Source organism: Hippopotamus amphibius, chromosome 6 (assembly GCF_030028045.1).
Source record: "Hippopotamus amphibius kiboko isolate mHipAmp2 chromosome 6, mHipAmp2.hap2, whole genome shotgun sequence".
Lineage (NCBI taxonomy): Eukaryota > Metazoa > Chordata > Mammalia > Artiodactyla > Hippopotamidae > Hippopotamus > Hippopotamus amphibius.
Genome location: NC_080191.1, coordinates 64,913,566 through 64,940,271, shown reverse-complemented (window position 1 = coordinate 64,940,271; position 26,706 = coordinate 64,913,566). Strand labels below are relative to the sequence as shown.

The window sequence follows — 26,706 nt, the reverse complement described above, 5'->3', positions numbered from 1 at the left end:
ATTGGCCATTTATAATTATTAGTTTCTTTCACTGAAGGCAGAGGCAAGAACATTTTAGCATCAGGTGAACTAAATTTCTCACCACAACTGGACAAGAGAATGCAGAAACAGAACCAAACTGAGTCCTAAGACAAGAAATGCCCCTTCGAAAATGTAATCTTACACCCTCTCATATAAAGAAGACTTGCACATATAATGTTTCTAACTTATCCCTATATCTTGAACATCACACATTTCACTCATGCAAAGTCATTTCTAATGCCCTATGTGCTAATTTTAAAACTGTGTAGAGCTAAGCTGAGGTAAATAGATTAGAAACTTGTAACTGTCTTTGGATTTCCATGTAAGTTCTTTCAGGTGTTAACTAACTAGTGTATGTTGCCAACTACCTCCTCCCAAGGAGGAGTACCTGACTGAGTACTTCAAAATTTAACTAATAACCCCTGAGGTATAGATTAAGGATGTACACACAGATGTATGTATACACACACATACATGTATGCATACATGCATATGTGTATGTGTAATACATCTGTGCAGACAGGTAGACAGAGAAATAGATATACACACATACTATCTTCATTGAAATGTTTTAAAATAAACATTGTAACAATCTTTTGTTGGCAGAGCCTAAGTGCCCAGTCTGCAAAGAAGTGCATGAAACTTGAACCAACAAGGAAGCAGACAGGGGACACTTGAGGCTGTAAGGGGAGCACTTGAAACACTTGCCTTCATTTTTGGTAATTTCCCTCCCTCTGTTTTCAATCTTTTGTGAGACCTAGCTGTACTTCCTATTTTGGGCTTATATTTACAAGATACCCATATCATTATATTCAGTTTCCCCTTTTCCTTAAAATAATTTGAGTATATTCTGTTACTTTCTACCAAACAATACTAGACTAAGAGATTAATACTCTTCTTACAGAGTTAATATAAGTGCAAACAAAAAGAAGGAAATTTGACATTTTAGTTAGCCTCATTACAGCTAAGTGTGTGGATTCCATTACATTTACTAAAATACTTAAGTAGCTTAAGGAACACACTTACCATCTTCATGGACTCCTAGGAACCTCCAGTCAAGAACCATTAAATAGAGGTATGAATGCTCAAGCATCTTCCTCTAAACATTTCTAAACATATGCTCGTTTTAAAAGAAGATGCTTTGTAAACTCAACCAACATTTGTTGAGCATGTGATATATTCGGAGAAATGTCTTAAGTGTTATGATGTTTAAAGGCAGGAGACAGGGACTTCCCTGGTAGCAAAGTCGTTAAGAATCTGCCTCCTAATGCAGGGGACACAGGTTCGATCCCTGGTCTGGGAAGATCCCACTTGCTTCAGAGCAACTAAGCCCATGTGCCACAACTACTGAGCCTGTACACCACAACTACTGAAACCCACACGCCCTAGAGCCCCCGTGCTGCAACTACTGAGCCCATGAGCCACAACTACTGAGCCCATGGGCTGCCACTACTGAAGCCTGCACACCTACAGCCTGTGCTCCGCAACAAGAGAAGCCACTGCAATGAGAAGCCCGCGCACCAGAATGAACAGTAGCCCCCGCTTGCCACAACTAGAGAAAGCCTATGTGCAGCAATGACGACCCAATGAACCTAAAAATAAATAAATAAATAAATAAATAAATAAATAAATAAATGCAAAAGACAGCATTTTTAACCATGGGGGTTAGGATTCTATTTGCGTTCCAAAGAAGAGATAGAAAAGCACACAGATGACTACAGTGAAAGGTGGTAAATGTCATGAAAAGTATGAACACTGAGGGATGTGAAGGTGGGGGATAGATTACTCAGCTCAGTAAGAGTCCACAAAGTTCTCAAAGTCCTGAGTAGATACTGGGAGACTAATGTAGTCGCATAGGCAGAGATGTAAGAAAGAGGAGGGAAGGCCTCCTAGGAAAGAGAAACTGCAGGAAAGTACACAGCCCGGAAGCCAGAGGACTTGTTCTGGAAGAAGTAGGACTATAGTTCGGCTGGTGTGTAAAATGCCTGAACATGATGTGAGAAAAAGACTAAACAGGTAAGTCTGGACCTGATTGGTGAAGGCCCTGAAACACACACTAGGGTTTCTGAAAATGTATTCTATGGTCAATGTGTGTGTAGTGGGGGTAGGGGGCATTAGAGCAGTAAAATGGCATGACAAAAATTTTGTATTGGAGAAAAACACCTCTGGACACAGGAGATAGAATGAGTGGAAAGACAAAGAGACTAGAGCTGTGAAGCCTGTTAGGAAGCTGTTAAACTCCAGGTGAGAGCTAATAGATACTATTCTGGGGCAGGTGCAGTGAGAATAGAAATGGATAAAATTGAGAATCAAAACCCCTCTGTAGAGGTAGAGATGACAGGATACAAGGATGAATTACACAGGAAATCTGAGGGCTACAAAAAAGGACTTAAAGCTTCTGAACCATGGAGAGTTGGTTTCCTCTCCTTTAAAAGGGAGTTGATATTTTCTCCCTCACAATATTTTGTGAGAATGAAGGGTATGGTGCATGGAAAAATGAACACCTATTAAAAAGGAATTTACAGGGACTTCCCTGTAAATGTTGTCCAGTGGTTGAGAATCTGTCTTGCAATGCGGGAGACGCTGCTTTGATCCCTGGTTGGGGAACTAAGATCCCACATGCCGCGGAGCAACTAAGCCCATGGGTCACAACTACTGAGCCCGCATGCCACATCTAGAGAGAAGTCTGCACACCTAGAGCCTGTGCTCTGCAACAAGATAAGCCACCGCAATGAGAAGCCCATGCAGCACAACAAAGAGTAGCCCCTGCTCACTGTAACTAGAGACAGCCTACGCACAGCAATGAAGATCCAACACAGCCAAAAATAAATAAATTAATTAAATAAATAAAAACAATCTAGGGAGTTATTGTTAATAGGAAGTAACTTAGAGTCATAGCATTTGGCTGTATCAAGAAGACCTTTCTAGGTAAGACCAACCCTAGGTCAGAGCCACACCTAGCATGAGTTCCCCACAAATTTTAGTACCTTCTTATGAAAGGGTACAGAGGCACATCAAAGATGAAGATCATTACTCATTATTAGCTTCAAATGGCAAAAGGGTTTACTGGCCATAAAAAATGAAGCAAGAAGTTAATTAAAAATGACATCAAAGTACTGACTTTGCAGATCACTTGCTCCATGTCAGCCATCAGGAGACTTAGAGTGCAGTTCTAAAACTGATTCCATGGTAACCATGGAGCACCATCCAAGATGGCTGTTTAGTGAGCATTGCTGGGCCAGTGTGGGCTTTTAGAGCTGCCCTCAACAAGTTCCATGAGATTAGTAAATCCTAATGCCCTCCTAAGTCACTTACTGTGTGTAATAAATGAATGTCTCTGTTTTGTATCTAACGTGTTACTTGTTAATATGCCATCCTTGGGAGAATTGAGAATAATCACTCATTTTCTTTATTCTGTGACTCAGAAGTGGAATCCCAATGACATGGCCTAATGTCAAAATCTTCTATTTGCACCATGTCACACTGCAGTCAAAGCTGGCCAACCTGTTAAGCAGATCTGCTGACCAGGGAACACATTGCATATAAAGCTCAAGGAAAATGAAGGAAGTAAACCGGCAGAAGTTCCTTCTTTATTCCAATCCATGCAATAGCTAGAGCTATAGAAATTCAGTTGATAAAAATCTACCATTAGCCTGAACTTTTAAACACTGTCCAGCTGCAGACAGAAGCAAGGAAAGGGCAATAGTCATTCAGACAGGGCTAGCATGGGACCCAGACTTAAGAAGGACACTGCAGAGGATCAAGGGGTGAACCAAAGAGGACTACTGGTAAGACCAGGACCAAGATGATTCCTGGAGATGTTACTAATTAACAGTTCTGCCAACTCCTTGTTCAAGGAGAGATGGGAATAAATTTGTTTCCATATTTAACTCTTTAAATATATGTATAAGTATATGGTTCTTTATATAATGTAAGTTCTGGAAATTTACTTAAATTTTTCTGTTAAGAAAACACTCTCCTTCTACCCTAGCCCCATTCAGATCATGTCAAGATGGATATTAAAAACATCATACACCATGATCAAGTGGGGTTTATCCCTGGGATGCAAGGATTCTTCAATATACACAAATCAATCAATGTGATACATCATATCAACAAACTGAAGGATAAAAATCATATGATCATCTCAATAGATGCAGAAAAAGCTTTTGAAGAAATTTGACATCCATTTATGATAAAAACTCTCCAGAAAATGGACATAGAAGGAAATTACTTCAACATAATAAAAGACATATATGACAAACCAACAGCCAACACCATTCTAAATGGTGAAAAACTGAAACCATTCCCTCTAAGAACAGGAACAAGACAAGGGTACCCACTCTCACCACTATTATTCAACATAGTTTTGGAAGTTTTAGCCACAGCAATCAGAGAAGAAAATGAAATAAAAGGAATCAAATTGGAAAAGAAGAAGTAAAATTGTCATTCTTTGCACATGACATGATATTATACATAGAAAACCCTAAAGACTCTGCCAGAAAACTGCTAGCACTAATTGACGCATTTAGTAAAGTAGCAGGATACAAAATTAATGCACAGAAATATCTTGCATTCCTATGCACTAACAATGAAAAAGCAGGAAGAGAAATTAAGGAAATGCTCCCATTTACCATTGCAACCAAAAGAATAAAATACCTAGTAATAAACCTGCCTAAGGAGGCAAAAGACCAGTATGCAGAAAATTATAAGACACTGATGAAAGAAATCAAAGATGATACAAACAGATGGAGAGACATACCATGTTCTTGGATTGGAAGAATCAGCATTGTGAAAATGACTCTACTACCCAAAGCAATTTACATATTCAACACAATCCCTATGAAATGACAACAGCATTTTTCACAGAACTGGAACAAGAAATCTTACGATTTGTATGGAAAAGCGAAAGAACCCAAAGAACCAAAGCAATCTTGAGAAGGAAGGATGGAGTTGGTGGAATTAAGCTTCCTGACCTCAAACTATACTACAAGCCCACAGTGATCAAGACAGTATGGTACTGGCATAAAAATAGAAAGGAAGATCAATGAAAGAGAATAGAGAACCCAGAGGTAAACCCAAGCACATATGGGCACCTTATCTTTGACAAAGGAGGCAAGACTATACAATGGAAAAAAGACAGCCTCTTCAACAAGTGGTTTTGGGAAAATTGGACAGCTACATGTAAAACAATGAAATTAGAACATTTCCTAACATCATACACACAAATAAACTCAAAATGGATTAAAGACCTAAATGTAAGGCCAGACGCTATAAAACTCCTAGGGGAAAACATAGGCAGAATACTCTATGACATACATCAAAGCAAGATCCCTCTTGACCCACCTCCTAGAATAATGGAAATAAAATCAAGAATAAACAAATGGGACCTCATGAAACTTAAAAGCTTTTGCACAGCAAAAGAAACCATAAACAACAACAACAAAAAAAAGAAACCATAAACAAGACAAGAAGGCAACCCTCACAATGGGAGATAATACTTGCCAACGAAGAAACAGACAAAGGATTAATCTCCAAAATATACAAGCAGCTCATGCAGCTTAATACCAAAAAAGCAAATAACCCCATCCACAAATGGGCAGAAGACCTAAATAGACATTTCTCCAAAGAAGACATGCAGATGGCCAACAAGCACATGAAAAGATGCTCAACATCACTAATCATTAGAGAAATGCAAGTCAAAGCCACAATGAGGTCTCACCTCACACCAGTCAGAATGGCCATCATCAAAAAACCTAGAAACAATAAGTGTTGGAGAGGGTGTGGAAAAAAGGGAACCCTCTTGCACTGCTGGTGGGAATGTAAATTGGTACAGCCACTATGGAAAACAGTTTGGAGGTTCCTTAAAAAACTACAAATAGAACTACCATATGACCCAGAAATCCCACTCCTGGGCATATACTCTGAGAAAACCATAATCCAAAAAGAAACATGCACCATAATGTTCACTGCAGCACTATCTACAATAGCCAGGACATGGAAGCAACCTAAATGCCCATGAACAGATGAATGGATAAAGAAGATGTGGCATATATATACAATGGAATATTACTCAGCTATAAAAAGGAATGAAATGGAGCTATATGTAATGAGGTGTATAGACCTAGAGTCTGTCATACAGAGTGAAGTAAGCCAGAAAGAGAAAAAAAAATACTGTATGCTAACTCATATATACGGAATCTAAAAAAAAAAAAAAAACGTACTGATGAACCCAGTGACAGGGCAAGAGTAAAGATGCAGATGCAGTGAATGGACTGGAGGACACGGGGTTGGGGAGGCAGGGGCGAAGGGGAAGCTGGGACGAAGTGAGAGAGTAACATAGACATATATATACTACCAACTGTAAAATAGATAGCTAGTAGGAAGTTGCTGTATAACAAAGGGAGATCAACTCGATGATGGGTGATGACTCAGAGGTCCAGGACAGGGAGGGTTGGGGGGAGTCATGGGAGGGAGGGGATATGGGGATATATGTATAAATACAGCTGATTCACTTTGGTGTACCTCAAAAGCTGGTACAAAGTGTAAGGCAATTATATTCCAATAAAGACATTAAAAAAAAAAAAGTTTGGGAGGAGCAGCCATGCATGAGAAAACAATGAAGCAATCACCATGTACTTGTATTTAGAGGTAGCCTTGTGCAGGCAACAGCGAAAATGCACATTGATAGATGTGTGTTGTATTGATGAATTAAATACTGTGAGTGGCAATGCTACTCGTAGTTTTCTAAAATGGAAAGAGCCACGCAAAACAGCCAACAAGACTTCTATCTTCCCTTATATTACTCAGTAATTGTATTTATAGAAAATTCAATGAATAGTAAAAACCAGGGAAAAATTACTTTATGGTTATAGGTAAAACAGAACTGATAAACAGTTTTCACCTACATGAATTTCAAGTTAACATTCAAACACAGTGCAATACATGAGACTACTCACTGTGCAGGACAACTTAACCTCCCCAGCCCTGCCTTCTGAGTCCATTAGCTCCCAACCCCCCCAGTCATCTGACAACTGAAACAAGCCAACAGATTTCCAAAACAGCCCTTGAGGACAATACTATCCCACCAAGAACCACTGGGTTAATGAATGACAGAGGGATAGAAAGAGTTTCATTTCTAAGAGACCGCAAGGCATTAGCCGAACAATTCAAGGAGATCTAGTGGCAGGACTATCCTAACAGTGGAAGAGGAACTAAACTATTTGTTTCTGTACTTCTCTGTATTTAAAAATAACCTTAACATGAAGCACAATGTGTATAAACTGGCATATAGCAAAAATGTTAAGAAATAAAGGATAATTCTCAGAATCAAATATGAATCAGCAAAGCCCAGATTATGGGAAAACTGCTGAAAATATAAAAGTATCTTCACTTTGAAAAATTGCAAGGAAGAGAGGAAAGAGGAAAGGAGAGAGGTTATAGATTAAAATAGACTTCAACCAATTGCAACGTGTGGATCTTATGACATAATTAGAATTATGAACACTGGATATTTGATGACATTATGCAGTTATTGTTAATTTGTTGGTGTGATATTGGAATTATGGTTATTTTTTAAATGAGTCTATATCTTCTAGAAATACAAATTAAAATATTTATAATGGAAAAAAACGAGATTTTCTTCAAAATAATATGGGAGCAGAGCAAGGACATGGAGATATAACTGAAATGAGATTAAAGTCATTCTATTTTGGGTATGTTTCACATATGCCATAATTTTACAATAAATAAATTTTAAAAATGTGGTTGTAGAGAAAGGAAGAACTGAGAAGGATCACAGTCTGGTAGCATTCTAATTAATGCCATAGTGAAAAAAACAAAACTTTAAAAACACAGAAAGGGAAAGAGAATCATCCACAGTTCCAACACGGAGTCAGTTTTCTTGTGATTTGGGATTTAGCGATAATATTTTTGTTTATTATTTTCATCCACAATCTCTTTTCCACTTTACAAAGCTTTAAAAAACATTTTTTCCAAGTCTCAGTATTGTTTCGGGGTTAGAAAAGGAGAGAAAAAAGGAGTAAAGACTGATATAGCATAAAACCTCTATAATGTGAATGCTAGTCCACTTGACACTGTAAGTCCATTGGTTATAGCCCTGTAAGACCCAGTGACCACCAGAGTTCGGCAGATGTCACAAAAGCCAGGGCACCAGACATGTGTAAAAGCTCCCCCAGGAGATACTGCTGCTCTGGAGCACGGCAGAGGGAGAGCACAAAGATGGCACCCACTGGGGAGTATATTTTAAGAGAAAGAAAGATTTTAAAAAAAGGAGGTGGAGTTAGAGTTTGTTAGTTTGTTTGTTTGTTTTAATAGTATTTGCCTACTGAAGCAAAGCATGAAGGAGAGCTGCAAAGATGGTGCCCACTATTCTCCGTCCTGGGAAGCACCCAGCATGAATCACACGCATGGCTCTCAGGGCAAGTCTCCTGAACAAGCAAGTGAGCCTCTTCCACACGAAGTCCGGGCACCCCTCCATTGGCTGCTTTGGGGGGGCCCCTTGAGCAGGTGAGTTAGAGTGCGCAGGCCCTTTAAGAGCCATTTCTGTTCATTATAACCTTGTAGGTCTCATAAATGTGAGCGCTGTTGGTTTTCAAAGCTAGATGTTTGGGGGTGGGGTGTCTATCAGGTGCAGGTCTTAAAGCTGGGAGAGTCCCCTGGATGGTCCAAACCCTTCAGGGACAAGCTCTGGGTTTTGAGTTCCCTTCAAACTCAGTCACAGGGTGGGGAGTGTGGGGGGCGGGAGGGTGGTTATGGCGAGAGAGAGTCTCAGCCTCTCCTACCTACTTTAACATGGTCATCTCTCGTTCACCTAATGTGTAGCAGTTGTTCAGCCAGTTTTCATTTTTCTTTCAGAGGAGGTTTTACCATATGTAAATCTGGAAGTTTTTCCAGATTTGGTGTGTTCCTGGGAGGAGGTGAGCTCAGAATCCTCTTATATCACCACCTGAACTGGAACCCTCATAGATTTCTACTTATAGAACTCCCCTGTCCTCAAAGTTTTAACAGCTCCAATTCCTTAAAACAGCTCTCTTTGTTCCTACCCACTCCTTTGCTTGTCCCTTCCAATGGACAGCCACACCCTCTTCACAGTTTGCAGGGAATAGACTGGGGAGGGAAAAAGGAATCAGTGATTTTCCTGTGCTATATGTCCCCTAGAATATTAATTGTCTGTAATTTATTTTAAAATACTTGAGCATAGAAATTGTGGTGTGTATGTGTTAGTTTTGATCTACACCTAAATATTAACTCATGTTTGATGGTCCCTAACCAGTTCACTCAGTGGGTGCAAGGTTACTATTTGAATGGTGCTATTCAGAAACCCATATTCTAGGGGCAGCTACCTCAAGCATTTTTTACTATTTTAATATCCAATCAGCACTAGATTGTTAATTAGCATGAGAGATATTAAGAATAACTTTTGGTGAAATGAGAGATTCAAAACATAAAGATTTTTCTAGCAATACCATGAGTACTTCGGCCATCACATGTGTATAAATGTGGTCACCCTGTAGCTTATACCTTAGAGTGACATTCTTGGCCTAAGTTTCTCTTATGTCCTAGGTTTTTCCATAACAGAGAATTCTGACACACCATTCCTAGGTTATCTGAATCCTGTCTGCAGAATATTGTCTTTTGCCAATGTACATTTCATGCAAGGTTGTAGGTGCCTAAGAGTGGGACTGCATTGAGATTATAGGAGCAGCGTGTATTAACTGCATTGGTGCCTTTGCTAATCGATGTTTGTATATATGCACAATCTGATGTGAGACTTGCTTTCCCTGTAATCTGCCTATCAGATATGGATGTGGGGTTAGGGGAGACCTATAGCCCTTGCCTACATCAAAATAACAATGGTTTTACCAAGTAAAACCTACCCATTGATTGTATACAGCCAACTTGGCTTAGATTATTTTGCAACAGATGTGTCTCTGACATTTCCAATTATAGGTTTCCTACAGCAGCTTCAAGTTTCTCAAGTATTTTAATATACATACAGGTATGTTCTTTACTATTGTAATTACAACAAAATTCTGTTTATATCAAGACCCTGCAAACTGCTGCTCAGGGGTCAAATATGGCCTGCCACATTTTCTATGGCCTATGAGTTAGAAATGGTTTTTACAATTGTAAATAGTTGGAAAAAATGGAAGAAAAATAATATTTTATGACATGAAAAATTATATGAATTTTCCATTGCAGTATCAAATTTTATTTGGTGGTATGGCCAATATGCCAGGGTAGGAAGCAAGGACACACCAGAATTAGAACTACTGACAAAGCAACCATCTATGAGAACCCCCTGAAGATTAACAGAAAGCATTTTCCACAACTGAAGATATAAAAAGGAACCACAAGATGAGTAGGAAGGGCAGAGACATGATACAGTTAAGACCCACACTCCTGGGTAGGGTAACCCACAAACAGGAGGATAATCACAACTGCAGAGATTCTCCCCATGGAGCTAGGGTTCCAAGCCCCACACTGGGCTCCCCAGCCCAGGGATCCTGCACTGGGAAGATGAGCTCCCAGGACATCTGGCTCTGAAGGCCAGCAGTACCTGCATACAGGATATGCTGAGGGCTGTGGGAAAGAGTGACCACACTCTTAAAGGGTACGTGCAAAATTTCACATGTTCCAAGTTCCAGTGCAAAGTCAGTAATATGAAAGGTACCTGGGTCAAATCCACTTACTGATCACAGAGAGCCTCCCAGACAGGCAGGAGGCAACTTGGAGTCCCTTTGAGGACATAGACACCAGCAGCAGCCATTTTTGGAAGCTTGTTCTACTATGAGGACACTGGGGGTGGCAAGCATTATTTTGGAATTCTTCCTCTAGCCCATTATCATGAAGTGTGTATCTGCCCACCAGCAAAATGGCATCAGTCCCAGGAACAACAGGGACCCACAACCAACCACTTGCGGACCCAGCCTCATCCACCAGCAGGATGGAACCAAACACTTCCAAACTATTGAAGAGTAAGGAATGTTTCTGAACTCATTCTATAAGGCCAGCATCACTTTGATACCAAAACCAGACAAAGATACCACAAAAAAAGAGAAAACTACCGGCCAATATCACTGATGAATATAAATTCAAAAATCCTCAACAAAATATTAGCAAATCAAATTCAATAACATTAAAATTATTTATCCCAGTGATGCAAGAATGGTTCAATATCTACAAATCTATAAATGTGATAAAGCATATTAACAAATTATGGAATAGGAGTCATGTAATCATCTCAGTAGATACAGAAAAGGCTTTTGACCAAATTCAACATACATTTATGTTAAGACTCTCAACAAAGTGGGTATGAGGGAACATACATCAACAAAATAAAGGCTATATATGGCAAATCTACAGCCGACATCATGCTCAACAGTAAAAACCTATTCCTTTAAGATCAGGAATAAAACAAGGATGCTCACTCTGGCCTCTTTTATTCAACATATTTTTGCAAGTCCTAGCCACAGCAATCAGACAGGAAAAAGAAATTTTAAAAATCCAAATTGTAAAAGAAGACCATAAAACTGTCACTATTTGCAGATGACATAATACTATATATAGAAAATCCTAAATATGCTACCAAAAAACTATTAAAACTAATAAATGAAAGCAGTAAACCTGCAACATACAAAATTAACATACAGAAATATGTTGCATTTCTATACAGTAACAACAAATTATCAAAATGAGAAATTAAGAGAACAATCCCATTCACAATTGCATCAAAAAGAATAAAATACCTAGAAATAAATTTAACCAAGGAGATAAAATACTCATACTCTAAAAACTATAAGACATTGTTGAAAGATTGAAGATGACACAAAGAGATGAAAAGATATATTGTGCTCATGGATTGGAAGAATTAGTCTTGTTAAAATGGGCTTACTACACAAGGCAATCTACAGATTCAATGCAATCCCAATATAATACCAATAACATTATTCACAAAACTGGAAGTAATAACCCTAAAATGTATACAGAACCACAAAAGACCCTAATTAGCCAAAGCAATCTTGAGAAAGAAGAACAAAGCTGGAGGTATCATGTTCCCTGATTTCAAGCTATACTACAAAACTATAGTAATCAAAACAATATGGTTCTGGCACAAAAACAACACATACATCAGTGGAACAGACTAGAGAGCCCAGAAATAAACCCACACTTATACGGTCAATTAATTTACAACAAAAGAGGCAAAACTACACAGTGGGGAAAAGACAGACTCTTCAATAAATGGTGTTGGAAAAACTGGACCACTATGTGCAAAAGAATCAAATTGGGCTAATTTCTCATACCATATACAAAAATAAACTCAAAAAGGATTAAAGACTTAAATATGAAGCCTGAAACCATAAAACTTCTAGAAGAAAATATAGGTAGTATGCATTTGGGCATCAATCTTTTTTTTTTGGAGGGGGGCATTAATCTTAACAATGTTTTGAAGGGGAAGGGAATCAAAAGTAGAAACAAATACATGGGACCGTATCAAATTAAAAGTCTTTTGCACAGTGAAGGAAACTATCAACAAAAAGAGAGAAAGCTGTAGAAGTTGAAAAAGATGGCAGTGAAGTAGAGGGACGTGGAATACATCCCTCTCCACAGATGCATTGGGAATGCACCAAAAGACTCAATAATTCCCATAGAGAACCAACTGAAACCAACAGGTGACCTCGGACACCAGAAAGGACCGCAAGGATCCCGGCATAACCAGCAGAGAGGCATCTACGACGGCTCAAAGAGGGTGAAGTGGCTGAGCTGTGGCAGATGGGAGGGAGTGAGAAACACACGAAGGGTCTGCACCACAGCTCAGCATTCCCAGACTGAGACGTCGATTCACAGCTGAACAGAGGGTCTGGGAGCAGGAGCGTGGGAATCGGAGAACTGATTCAGGGTGAGAAACATTGTTGCCAGTAAGGAGACAGACCGAGAGGACAGGAGGGAAGAGGCCCGCAGCGAGGAGTGCCTGCCCCTGAGAGCTGCCCAGCCATGATGGCAGCTGGATGCTCCTGGCTCACGGATGGTGGGGAGGAGCCATGGACATAGCCTCTCTCTCTCTCTTTTGGCTTCCGCAACGGGCAGAGGAGGGACCCTTGTGGGCCAAGCTAAGGCACTCAGGGATAACAAGGATGCTCAGGCCCTCAGGCGGGGCTAGCTTAAAGCTCCGGCAGGCAGCTGAGAGCAGGCTTAGAGCGCCGGCAGCAGGGAGGTAGCCAAGAACAAAAAGACCCGGAGAGAGGCCCAACTCTGAGACATTCTGTTTACACCTGAGTCACCGGTGTCCCTCTGCAACAGGCACCTCCAAGCCCAACTGAAACAACAGTGCACCACTGCTCACTCACTCCCAGAGGAAGGAGCCACTATTGTACCCTCTCCCTCCCCATACACCAGCACTTACAGATGAACAACAAAGGAAGCTCTGCTGGTCACAGAATAACACAAAAAACCCAAGGCAAGTAGAAGCACACTTACAGCTGAGACTCTAAGGAAACAGAAATATTAGTATCAATTCTATAGAACTGGTCCATTCTGGGATCAGTTCTAGTTTTTGTTTTGTTTTGTTTTGTTTTTTTCTTTATTAATTACGATCTTAGTCCTAAGGGATCTACAAGTTTTATAGCATTTTTTATTCTCTTTTTTATTCTATTTTTATTTTTAGCCTTTTTATATACTTCTATTTCTAGCTAAGTTTTTTGTAGTACAGACTATATATCTCTCCTACCTTCTTTTCATCTCTGTCTTTTATACACTTCTATTTCTTTCTTTTTATTTGCATATTTCCAGTCACACTATGCTCTTCTGTTGCCCTGTCTTTCATCTTTTTTGTTTATTTTATCTTAACACACTTATAAGCAACACTATTGATCTGCTCAGACTTCTTGCTCTATTCTCCAGATGACACTCTGCCTTGATATTTAATATTAGGTGTTTGTCTTTATCTCAGTTCTTAGTATAATTGTCTAATTTCATTCTGAAAATCTCCGTTCTGTCTGGTGGTACTCTAGCTCTTTTTTATATTTGATCCTAGCTTTCAATATCTCCCTGGACTTGCATTTGTGTGTGTAAGGTGTTATTTGTTTGTTTGTTTTTGCTTTTGTTTCTGTTTTGTTCTGTTTTGGTTTTCAATTTCTGTTGGTTTTCTCTTTGAATATCTGATAGCATACTGGGGTTCTTCTGTCAGGTCTTTCTAGTGCCTTATGTTCTATTGGATTAAGTAATTGTGTGTCTTATACATGTATGTGTTTCCTAAACTTAGTATTTGTTTGACCCAACACTTGGACATTAGCCTGGGGCTTGGACAGCCTTCTTTAAACCCCTCTATTGCCAGGACAAGCAACCCCAGAAGTTTGGACTACCATGAGGAAACAAGGAAACACCATGCATGCAAAGGAGCAGGAAAAAACCCCACAAGACCAAATAAATGAAGAGGAAATAGGAAAAATGCCTGAAAAAGAATTCAGAGTAATGATAGTAAAAATGATACAAAATCTCAATAACAAAATACAGAAAGTACAAGAAACAGTTCATAAGGACTCAGAAGAACTAAAGAACAAACAAACAGCAATGGATAATAAAATAAGTGAAATTAAAAATACTCTAGATCATATAACCAGCAGAATAACTGAGGCAGAAGAACGAATAAGTAAGTTGGAAGATAGAATGGGGGAAATAACTGCTACAGAGCAGGAAAAAGAATAAAAAGAATAGAAGACAGTCTCAGAGACCTCAGTGAAGACATTAAGTGTACCAACATTCGAATCATAGGCATCCCAGAAGAAGAATTAAAAAAGAAAGGGTCTGAGAACAAAATGAAAAGGCAGCCTACCAAATGGGAGAAGATACTTGCAAATAATACATTCAATAAGGGGTTAATATCCAAAATATACAAAGAACTCATATAACTTAACACCAAAAAACAAACAACCTGATTAAAAAATGGGCAGAGAACCTCAATAGACATTTTTTCCAAAGAAGACATACAGATGGCCAACAGACACCTGAAAAGATGCTTGACAACACTAATCATCAGGGAAATGCAAATCAAAACCACAACCAGATGTCACCTCTCACCAGTAAGAACAGCTACCATCAAAAAGACAAGGAATAACAAATGTTGGCAAGGCTGTGGAGAAAAAGTAACCCTGGTGTTCAGTTGGTGGGAATGTAAATTGGTTCAGGCACTATGGAAAACACTATAGCAACTCCTCAAGAAATTAAAAATAGGACTGTCATATTATCCAGCAATTCCAATCCTTGGAATATATTAAAAGGAAATGATAACACTAATTGAAAAATATACTGTACTTCAACGTTCATTGCAGCATGATCTACAATAGCAAGATATGGAAGCAACTGAAGTGTCCATTGATAGATGAATGGATAAAAATATATAATCATAAAAATATTATATTTTATATATAATATGTATAAATTAGTCATAAAAATGAAATCTTGCCATTTGCAACAACATGGATGGATCTAGAGGGTATTATGCTGTAATGAATAGCATCCCCGAATGAACTTATTTATTAAGGTAACTGGAGGTTTGTAGCCTCTTAATCTCCTTCACCTATTGAAATAAAACAAAATGAAAACAGACTCATATATACAGAGAATAAATGGGTGGTTGGCAGAAGAGGGGAAGGGTGAGCGAAATAGGTGAAGGAGATTAAGAGGTACAAACCTCCAGTTACATAATAAATAAGTCACGGGGATGTAATATACAGCATAATTAATATGGTCAAGAATAGAGTGATAACTTTGTATGGGGACAGATGGTTACTAGACTTGCTGTAGTGATCATTTCATAACGTATACAAATATCAAATCATTATGTACTACAACTGAAACTAACATAATACTGTATGTCAATTACATTTCAATTTTAAAAAGTTTTTATTGGAACACAGCCATGCCCATTTGTTTAGGTACCATCTATGACTGCTTTCACACTATAAGTAGTTGTGACAGAGACACTATGACACTCAAAGCTTAAGTTATTTACTATCTGACCCTTTCCAGAAATAGTCCTTGGCCCCTGATGTATAGTATATGTGTTTTTAGACTACTATGAGAGAAAAGCCACACATTATACATAAAGTACTGATTTCCAAGTTCCAAATAGCTAAGTTAAGAATTATCAGAGGAATACAAGCCATCCAGAAGTTGGGAACAGAATTTAAGAGGGTTTAATTCCTCCAATGTTAAAGTAAGATAAATGTTTGGTTATCACTCATGCATAAAAGTTAATCTTCATCAACCCTTGGACTGATGCCAGGGCACAGATCCTGGCCAAACATATTATAAACAGGTAATCAAAATGCCTTGCTAGTATTTTTTATATAGGCAAAAGGCAAAAATGCCTGAAATAAACTAGTCACTACCACACTGCCTCAATCTGAAATCCACTTCTATTTATTTTTCCCTCCTTTTTAATTGACCATGTAAGTGTAGGTTTCTTTCTGGGTTCTCTAGTCTGTCCCATTGATCTATGTGTTTGTTTTTGTGCCAGTAGCATACTGTTAAGATTACTATAGCATTGTAGTATAGTTTGAAATTAGGGAATGTGATACCTCCAGCTTTGTTCTTCTTTCTCAAGATTGCTTTGGCTAATTACGGTCTTTTGTGGTTCTGTATACATTTTAAGATTATTACTTCTAGTTTTGTGAATAATGTTATCGGTATTATGTTGGGATTGCATTGAATCTGTAGATTGCCTTGTGTAGTAAGCCCATTTTAACAAGACTAATTCTTCCAATCCATGAGCACAGTATATCTTTTCATCTCTTTGTGTCATCTTCAATCTTTCATCAATGTCATAGTTTTCAGGGTACGAGTTTTTTACATCCATGCATAAAAATGTTTTCACTTAGCATACTATGTATTTCATGGTTTTTAATATGCCTATAAAGTCAAATGCATTGAGAAGAATTATAACCATGCTGGGCTTACAGCTATGAGTGAATGAAAAGTTTTTGATCAAGTTTTGGGGACAAAAGCAGCCAATTGACATGTGCATGCTACTGCCTCCTGTCTAAGTCATTCTGGAGTGATTTGTCAACAAATAGGTCAAGCACTGCCATGCGCAGTTATTTTAAAACAGAAGAAGCAGATACATTTTAATATCCTAATCTACAGATTTCTCTGGATGCTGTGTCTCTTCTACTTAACCTCAATAAGAGTCTCTTCAAGCTAGACAGCAAACAATCTGTCAAAACAGTGGCTGAGGAAGAAGGTTCCAGTTCATTAGAACTGTGCTCATCACCGCCTTAAGAAGCTCCTGGAAAAAATGGAAAGTTAAGCAGGGCAATTGAGGTTCACACACAATAAATCCAGACAGGCAGATTTTTCTAAGCTACCGCTCCTAATCTTTGCTTGCAAAGGCATTTTTGACCCACTATATAAAAAGAAAGGAAGAAAGGAAGGAAGGAAGGAAGGAAGGAAGGAAGGAAGGAAGGAAGGAAGGAAGGAAGGAAGGAAGGAAGAGACAGAGAGAGAGAGAGAGAGAGAGAGAGAGAGAGAAGAGAAAGAAAGAAAGAAAGAAAGAAAGAAAGAAAGAAAGAAAGAAAGAAAGAAAGAAAGAAAGAAAGAAAGAGAAGAAAGAAAGAAAGAAAGAAAGAAAGAGAAAGAAAGGAAGAGAGAGAGAGAGAGAAAGAAAGAAGAGAGAAAGAAAGAAAGAAAGGAAAGAAAGAGACTGTTAAAAGTGTATGTATTCTCCCATGAAAACAGCCCTTGATTTTCAAGATTCAGTAATCAATTTTAAATCAAAGGGAAATTTTCATCCAACCAAGAAGAAATTCACCACATTGATACCAGCATGTAGAAAAAAAATCTGTGGATAAACTCAGAGAAAAAAAATCAAGATTGTCTGCTGGTCTGATTTTTAAATGCTTGCTTAAGAAAATGTGAGGGAATTTGGTGATAGCTTTTTTTAACCTCTCTGGAGTCTAGCAAAAGGACATGCTTAATAAAAGTTGAATGTTGAATGTGCTAGAGAATAAGGTTACAGATTCCACTAGGCACGTACTTAGCAGGAACACTGCTGTGAGTTCTAAACTATCAGTGGGTAGTCTGTCCTTTTTCTGGCTTGGGGGATGGGGGAGGCCATGAAACCCTGGGGGAACTCTCCATAGCAGTCACCCAGCTCTACTCCCATCACTCAGAATGGGCATCAAGAAGCCGTCAAGCCTTTGCCTGAAACCCCTGGGGACAGCCAGCTGTCTCTCAGTCGCCCTGGACAGTCCTGGTACAAGCCTCTCTGCACAGACTCTGCACTGGTTTGCACTTTCATTACCACACACTCCCCACCTCTCCAGATGGTCAAGAACTCAGCTCTTATTTTGCCTGCTGTTTCTACTGACTTCCTATGATAGGAAATAAAAAAAACGGGGTTAAGAGTGTAGTTCTGCACTGCAAAATGTTGGATCCAAACCCTGGGTCCCTGGCTTACCAGGTATGTGGGCTGGGCTAGCTGTTTAACTAGTCTGTGCCTGTTCTGTTTTGCTTCTTTTGATCTGAAAATGGAGAAAACTATAGTCAGCATCATTGGGCCATTATGAAGATAAATCAGTAGTTCTCAATCCAACACCTTCTTTCTACTACAAACATTCCTTTAAACATCCTGAAGTGAAATTCATGCAATGCTTTCTATCAGGATATTATTTTTTAAAATAACGTAATGCCTTAACTATATACAATATAAAGAAGACATAAAAGAAGGGTAATTTGGGGGGATTTTTTGTTTTTTTTTAATATAAATTTACTTATTTATTTTTTTTATTGGCTGCATTGGTTATTGGCTGCATTGGGTCTTCATTGCTGAACATGGGCTTTCTCTAGTTGAGACGAGCAGGAGCTACTCTTTGTTGCAGTGCGTGGGCTCCTCCTTGCAGTGGCTTCTCTTGTTGCAGAGCACGGGCCCTAGGTGTGCAGGCTTCAGAAGTCGTGGCTCACGGGCTCTAGAGCACAGGCTCAGTAGTTGTGGCACACGGGCTTAGTTGCTCCGCGGCATGTGGGATCTTCCTGGAGCAGGGATCGAACCCATGGTCCCTGCACTGGCAGGGGGATTCTTAACCACTGCGCCACCTAGGAAATCCAAAAGAAGGGTAATTTGTAATACAATAGTACGTTTCAGTAAGTAAAGGCTCAGACATGATTATTGTAGAAGATGTAATAAATTGCCCCGTCCTTGCACATTTACATGGAATCACCATAAATACAGCAGCTACACCCACCACAAGCCATGTGCTGCGGGCAGGAGGGTAATGTCCAAAATGGTGAAAAACTCTTGATGAAGTTCCAAACAAAACAAAGTACAATCTTATGATCTTCTCTCAAGTTACATGATAGACACACTCTCGGAAATGTATCTTCCAAATTCAAAATTTACTTTCTGTTTCTATGCAAAACAAAAGTAGGTTCGAAGATTTGAAAAATTATAAAAACAGGATTTCACCCATAGGAATGGCCGCATGACATCAGAGACACTTATGTGTGAATTGAACAGTGACCATCTTGCCAGCTGTTCAGATACGTTGATAAGGATTATTTTACGCAACCCAAGGGAGACGCCTCTCCAGGCTTGGCTACAAGAATATTCAGGCCTCTCTAGATATATTGTTCTATCTCATCGGCAACATGAATTATGTAACTGATCAAAGTTTCCCCTTAGAGTAATTGCTGGAATGTTTAGAAATAAATTTTTCTAAAATATGAGTTCTACCTTTATTACAAGTTAATCTTAATTTACCTTAATTTTGTTCCTCTCTAACCTGCTTGCTTATTTTTATAAATAGTAGATATAAGACCTACTTGTGTGTGTTCACATATCATATTTTGTTTTAAAATTTATATCTATATATAATTATTTATATTTAATTCATCCAAATGATATTTGTGAACACTTTTTGTCAATTTATCAAGGCCATATGTCAACTCTAATAATTTGTTTTGTAAGGCCTGAGGCCTATATTTCTTTTTTTTTTTTTTTTGGGGGGGGGTACACCAGGTTCAATCATCTGTTTTTGTACACATATCCCCATATTCCCTCCCTTCCTTGACTCCCCCCCCTCGAGTCCCCCCCCACCCTCCCTGCCCCAGTCCTCTAAGGCATCTTCCATCTGAGGCCTATATTTCAATTCACAGATAAGAGTATTTTAATTTCATAAACAATTGTGAATTTTCTAATTCTTAGGCCATAGAGTGACTCATTTCATTCACCAAATATTTGTTGAACACCACCTCTGTGTCAGGCAGTGTTCTGATATTAATGTACACAAAACAACACGGTTACTGCTCCCTTGTAGCATATACTCTAGGGGGATGTTGGTGTTAGCAGGAGATTAACCATTAACAAGCAAACATAAATACACACAATAATTTCCAATCAGAACCTACATCTTTAAGACAATATAGTGGGTAGGTATGATGATGATTGGGGTCTAACTTCAGATTGGGTTGTCGAGGTTGTCCTTTTTGGGGGTGACAGATGAGTGGAAACATAAATGACAAGAAAAGAGTCAAGCAAATGTCTTAAGAGAAGAGAATCCAGCTACAAGGGAAAAGAAGTATGAAGCCCTAGAGTGAGAAATAGCTTGATGTGTTCAAGGAATCAAAGCAAGCAAACTTAGCAAGAGGAGAGTGGTATAAGTCAAGGAGATTGGCCAAGAAAAAGCTGTGCAGAGAATTAAAATAAAGTGGTGTGAAAGAAGTCACTGTGTAACTCGTTAATATGGGTAATGAGGAAAGAACTTTATGAGAAGGTGACATCTATACAGTGCCTAAGCGGTACAAAGGTCTTTACTAATTTTTATTAGAGTATAATTGCTTTATGACGTATTATTTTCCACTGTACAACAAAGTGAATCAGCTATATTTATACATGTATCCCCAAATCCCCTCCTTCTTGACTATCCCACCCCTCCAGGTCATCACCAAGCATCGAGTTGATCTCCCCATGCTATGCAAGGTCTTTCTGATTTTAGAACTTATTAACCTGTCGTTTGTTACAAAAAAAAAAAAAAAAGGCCTTCATCAAAGAGTCAAGCAAGCAAAGGACAGAGAGGAGGCCATTAGATTTGGTGAGATAGAAGTTTTTCATGACCTCGACAACCAAACCAGAGTCAAGGGAGTGTTGGAGAAAGAAGCTAAATAGAATGCATTAGAGAGAAGTGAGATATATGCCATGTTTAGGGAAACAAAACTCAAAATAAATAATATTTTAATTTTCTCCATAAATTCAAACCAATTCCAAACGAAAACTTCCCCAGAATTTCATGATCTTTACATAAATTTTCTAAAATTCACATGAAAGTACAAAGAAGTAAAAATGTCTATAAATACTTTGGGGAACATACTGGGAATACACTCTACCAGATGTTAGGCTTTATTATGAAGCAACAGTGAACAAGATCATGTGCTCCTGATGCAGAATTATACAAATAAACCACTGAACCGATGAAACAATATAGAAATCCAGGAAGTAGTATAAGATAGAGGTGGCATTACAAAGCATGGGAAAATGATGGGCTATTCATTCAGAATGCTAAGACAAATGTGCAAAAGGTATGAACAGACAATTCAAAAAGAAGAAATACCAGTGGCCAGTAAACCGATGAAAAGATATTCTATTTTACTAGATGTCAGGGAAATGCAAATTAAAGTCATAGTAAGACATCAGTTCAAAATCGTGAGTTTGGCAAAATTAAAGTCTGACAATTCAGGTGTTAGCATGAATATGGAGAAATAGGAACTTCTCACTCACTAGGAACTTCTCACTCCACAACTGGTGGAGGTGGAAATTGGTGTAACACCCATCAGTTGAGAATAAAGTAGACAGTAGTGATTCAATGGAATACTACATAGAATTGAAATGAATTAATTAATGTATTAATATGAATAAATCTCAAGAACGTAATGCTGCCCAAAGATGTAAGTTGTAAAATGACATGTACAATATACTATTTATATAACATTTGAAAGCTGGTAAAAATAAATACAACATATCAGTTGTGGATTTATACTGTGCAAGTAATATATAAAAACATGTATAGGCATAATGAGCTCCAAATTAGGGTTAATGATTACCTTTGGAGATGGGAGAAAATGTGTTTGAGAAAGGTTTCAATTGTATGTATAACGTTTCTCTCTTAAAGAAAATACAGAAAAACATTGACTTTGTAAAGCTGGAGAGTGGCTGTGTATGTTTGTCAGTATGTATTATGTATTATTTTATTCCCTAACTTTTCTCTGTGTTTGAATTATTTCATAATTTAAAAAGAGAATGGAAGATGGGAAAACAAACAATCTATACAGATAATTCAAGTAGTTTTACTGTGAAGGGACAGAGAAATGGAGAGGTTGCTTAAAAGGATCAACATAGGGGTTTCTTGTCTGAGACAGAAAATGCTAGAGCATTTTGTATACTGATGTGAATATTCTGGTAGAAAGAGAGAAACACTGAATCAAAAAAAAATAGGTAAACCACAGGAATGAAGTCCTTAATCAGCAGAGCAAGACAGGATACTGAGCTGAAGTGAAAATTCTCACCTTTCACAAGCAAAGCCTCCTGTCTCCCTTATAACAAGAAGAAAGATTAAAAGCTAAGGGCAGACGGGCAGGTTGAGGATTTGATGCTGGAAGTAGGACTGCCCACATGACTATTTCTATTTTCCCAGCAAAACTGGAGAGCTGATAGATGAAGGCCAGAGAAGAGATTGTCAGGGTGGAAATATTAAGAAGGTGAGGAATAGTTTTTTTTAAGGGTAGGAAAGGGAATTTACAGAGGAAACTCATGGAAGTAAATGTCTAACTGAACTAAGCCAATTTGGTTAAATACAAATAGGTTAATTTTAGTAGATAATAGTGGGCACTGACTGTTGAAAGTGGGTGCAACTCTCCTATAACATTATTCGCAGGTTTCAGTAAAAGAATCAGATAAATATATTCAATATATAGACCATATATCAATATGTTAGTAAGCAGACATCACATAGGCCACATCGTCTGTTCTATAAGCTCAGTGAAATCTCTTTCAATGCTCCAACCACACCTGGAACAAAAGGCTCCTTTGTGGCAGATGTGAGAACATTCTAGAGCCAGGATTCAGTTAGCTTTATGGTCATCACGTCAGCCAGAACCCTCCACCGAGATGGCTGGAGACAGGACTAGGGGATCAAGCTTCCAACTTCATTCTAACAGTGAAGGGTGACTTACCACACTCATATCAAGGCGGGGAGCATTTCTAAAATGTTTTAGTCAATTCACAAGTTTTAACTATTACTAACCTCATCTATTATCTATTTAACAAGCCAATGAATACCCTCCTCTATCGCTCATTATGCTAATATGTAAAAATCTAGTGTTAATTGGAATTAAAGATTATTAAAGATTGATGCATTTATCTCCGGAGTGTGGCCTTTTTTATCGAATGTTGACCATCCCCTCCCTCCACCTAGAGTATGTACTGAGACCAGGCATTGGCCATAAGTAAAGCGTAGCTCAAACTCACACAGGCAAACACACATACAAATACATGTGCACCTGTGCCAAAATATTTTAAAGTAAGATACATTATCCTACATAAAGTAAGATACAGACTGCTGAATTTTCCTTTAAGAGTTGAGGTCACAAGCTTCACTCAATATTTCTACTGACAGTTACTAGGTGTGAGATCCCAGTTTGTAATCAGAAATTGGACCTAAATCATTGATTAGCTGTTAGATATTAAGAATTTCCTTAGCCTGTAGCCTGCCTAAGCTTCAGTTTCCTCATATGCAAAATGATAACAGTACCCACCTGATGTGGGCAATATGTAAATAGATGGAACAAAGTCATGCAAAGTTTATTACTATGGTTACAGTGTTTTGGTTCACATCTTTTGGCTGGTATCATTTTGAAAGCTGCTGGACAGGTAACTCCATTTCATTACCTCCACGTGCATTGTATCATTTTTAAATTGTCAGCTCCTCCAGGGCAAATGTCTATATGCTCTAAAAGTCCTTTGAATCCTATAAAAATGAGGAAATTCTGGAAACTTCCCTTCCAGGTAAGTACTTATCAGGCTGACTGAGCACCGACTACTGGGAATCTTTGCTGACGGGTGCCTCTCTTTCTTTCTCTCTCTCTCTCTCTCCCTCCACCGCCTTGAACTCTGTTACAAATGCACATCTTTCATATGTCTTCTGCTCTGCCTATAAACAATCTTTTAAAAAATAATTGTACTTTGGCCCAGCTAGCTTGTCAAACTAATTCTCTCCCATTTTTCACTGCTGGACTATGCAAAGATAAGTCTCACTGACTCTTTCCTGCTACCCAATTACTCCATAATGCACTGCAAGCAGACTCCATCCCCCTCGTGCTACTGACGTGTTCCCAGAGGTGGTGGCTTCCTCCCTATCACAGATCCCCAGCCTCAGCTCTATTTTCTTTGCAGCCCCTGACCCTGCTGACTATCTGCTCTTCCTTCCTGTGTGTCAGGCAGTGAGCACTGGAGGAATTCAGACCTGGAAGATCTTTCAATAGCATGGTTTAAACTGGGTTTAATGCCTATTAAAATTCAAGTCACTGATGAAAGTGCCCTTGCTCTCAGAATGTGTGACATTTATCATGACCTTATATTGAAGGGCATATATGTAACTTGCTGGCACTGAACACACCTATTGATTCTCTTAGACATGGCTAATAATTATTTTGAAAACACTGTATTTTAAAATACATGCAGGTTCCTTTTTTTGCCAGAGGCCAAGGGTGCCCAGTGAAGTGGGAGGAGGGCCCTGCATCACCTGGCACCGTGGGAGGGGGATGCTACCCGAGGATGCTACCCAGAGACCCTGGATGCCTCTGGAGCATGAACCAGGGCAAGAATGCCCAATAGAACTGCTTCTCCAGGGGACCCACCAACCTTCCCATCCCAGACTTCACCATCAGGACCAGCATGGAAACTACCTTCAGGCCACCTTTTTGGCTGTCACCACCACCATGAAAGCCAGATGAGACCAGCAAGCACAAACAGCCCTGCAGGATGCCCTCTTCACCGCCAGCCACTCCCTGCACTCTCAGACCAGCCTGTCCCTATGCCCCACATACCTGCAAACCGAGGACAGAGAGGAGCTGAGCCGCTGGCGTTTGCTGGGCAGCCTTGGTGAAGCTCTGTTGCCGGCTCTGCCACAGTGTGTTCTGTCAAAGGTGCGCCTTAAAGTCAGAGAAGTGTCCCAAGGACAACGCCAAGCTGCCATAGTGGTGAGCAGCTCTGCAGCACTGAGCATGCCCGGGAGCTCTTCGTCCACTGCAGCAGGGCTGTCAGGGGCTGGGGGTGGGGGGTGGGGCCCAGGGTCTTTGCTGCAGGACCCCGGGATTCCCCTTCACCATCAAGTTCGGCGGCTGGCAGGACTACAAAGGCCGCTGTGACTTCGGGCCCATGTGGTGCCCCAACAACCCCAGCTGCTCCTCCCTCCTGAAGATGAGCCTGGAGACCCACATCAAGTCATGCAAGCAGGTCAGGTCTTCTGACTCCAAGTACAGGTGCACGTTCATGAGGGACCACGATGCACATGAGGCACATCCGTCCAGGAGCTGCTAGGAGGGCCTGAAGGAGCTCCTGCAGCAGACGGCCAGGAGCTTCCACAAGATTTACCTGGCACTGGCCCCGGAGGACCAGGAGGTGGCTTTCCTTTGCCCCTCACTGGGCAAGCCCTCAGAGAAGATTAATCAGCTGGAGAAGAGCCTAAACTCAAGTTTGATTATGCTGGAGTAGAGCCAGAGCAAGCTCAGCAAGGACCTCATGGAGTTCTGGAGGGAATTGTTTATGCAGGTGTGTCCTGCATCAGTGCACGGCTGAACACGGGCACCCTAGGATCCCTGACCCTCAGCAGCTCTTCAAGTGCAAAGGAAGCTGCAGGGGCCACCAGGGCCCTGTCTGGTGTCTCTGTGTCTACTCCATGGGCGAGCTCCTGTGACAAGACACTTGTACCGCGTACAAGCGCCAGAAGATGCTGCAGGGCCCTGACGGCATGATGCTGGTGCCCCGCGTGGGGGTGCAAGCTCACAGCGGCTCACAGGCTATGCCACCATCTGAGGGGCGTCCAGAGCCCACAGAAGGAGGACACCCCCACAAGCCCAGACAACTGGTGTACACATTGGCCTCCTTGCTCAGCATTCCCTTCAGCAAGTCCCTGAAAGCCATCAGGTCTGGGACATAGTGGGTGGGCACTGAGATTGACACAGACCTGGGACTTGGGACCCTTTGCTGCAGCGCCGCAAAGCTGACACCTGGACACACCTCTCCTGGAGCTACAAAATACAAAGAAACTATAAGGGACTAAAAATAACTGCATGCTGCACAGTTGGGGCAAATTCTAGATCCAAAAGACACAAAAGACAAAAGCAAAAGCCCAGTGCTACGCATGCCCCCCACGCCCCCACCCCCTCACTCAACACCACGAAGGGGTGGCGAACCACCAATCCCACCCCTCCAGCCTGACCTCTGGACACATCCCGACCCTCACCCCATATAAGAAAGGAGCTCGGTCCCCACTCAGGGAGCAAGCAAGGAACCTGTCACTTGTTCTCGCTCCCTCCTCCTGTTACTTGTTCTCGCTCCGTCCAGCAGCCAGCACAGGAACCCCAACAAAGCCTTGCCTGAATTTTTTATCTGGCCTA

General features: G+C 39.9%; 1 pseudogene; it reads left to right on the top strand.

The window, feature by feature from the left end:
- Positions 1–8,380: 8,380 nt before the first annotated feature.
- LOC130854908 (E3 ubiquitin-protein ligase TRAF7-like) lies at positions 8,381–26,246 on the top strand (annotated as a pseudogene).
- The last annotated feature ends 460 nt before the right edge of the window (positions 26,247–26,706 follow it).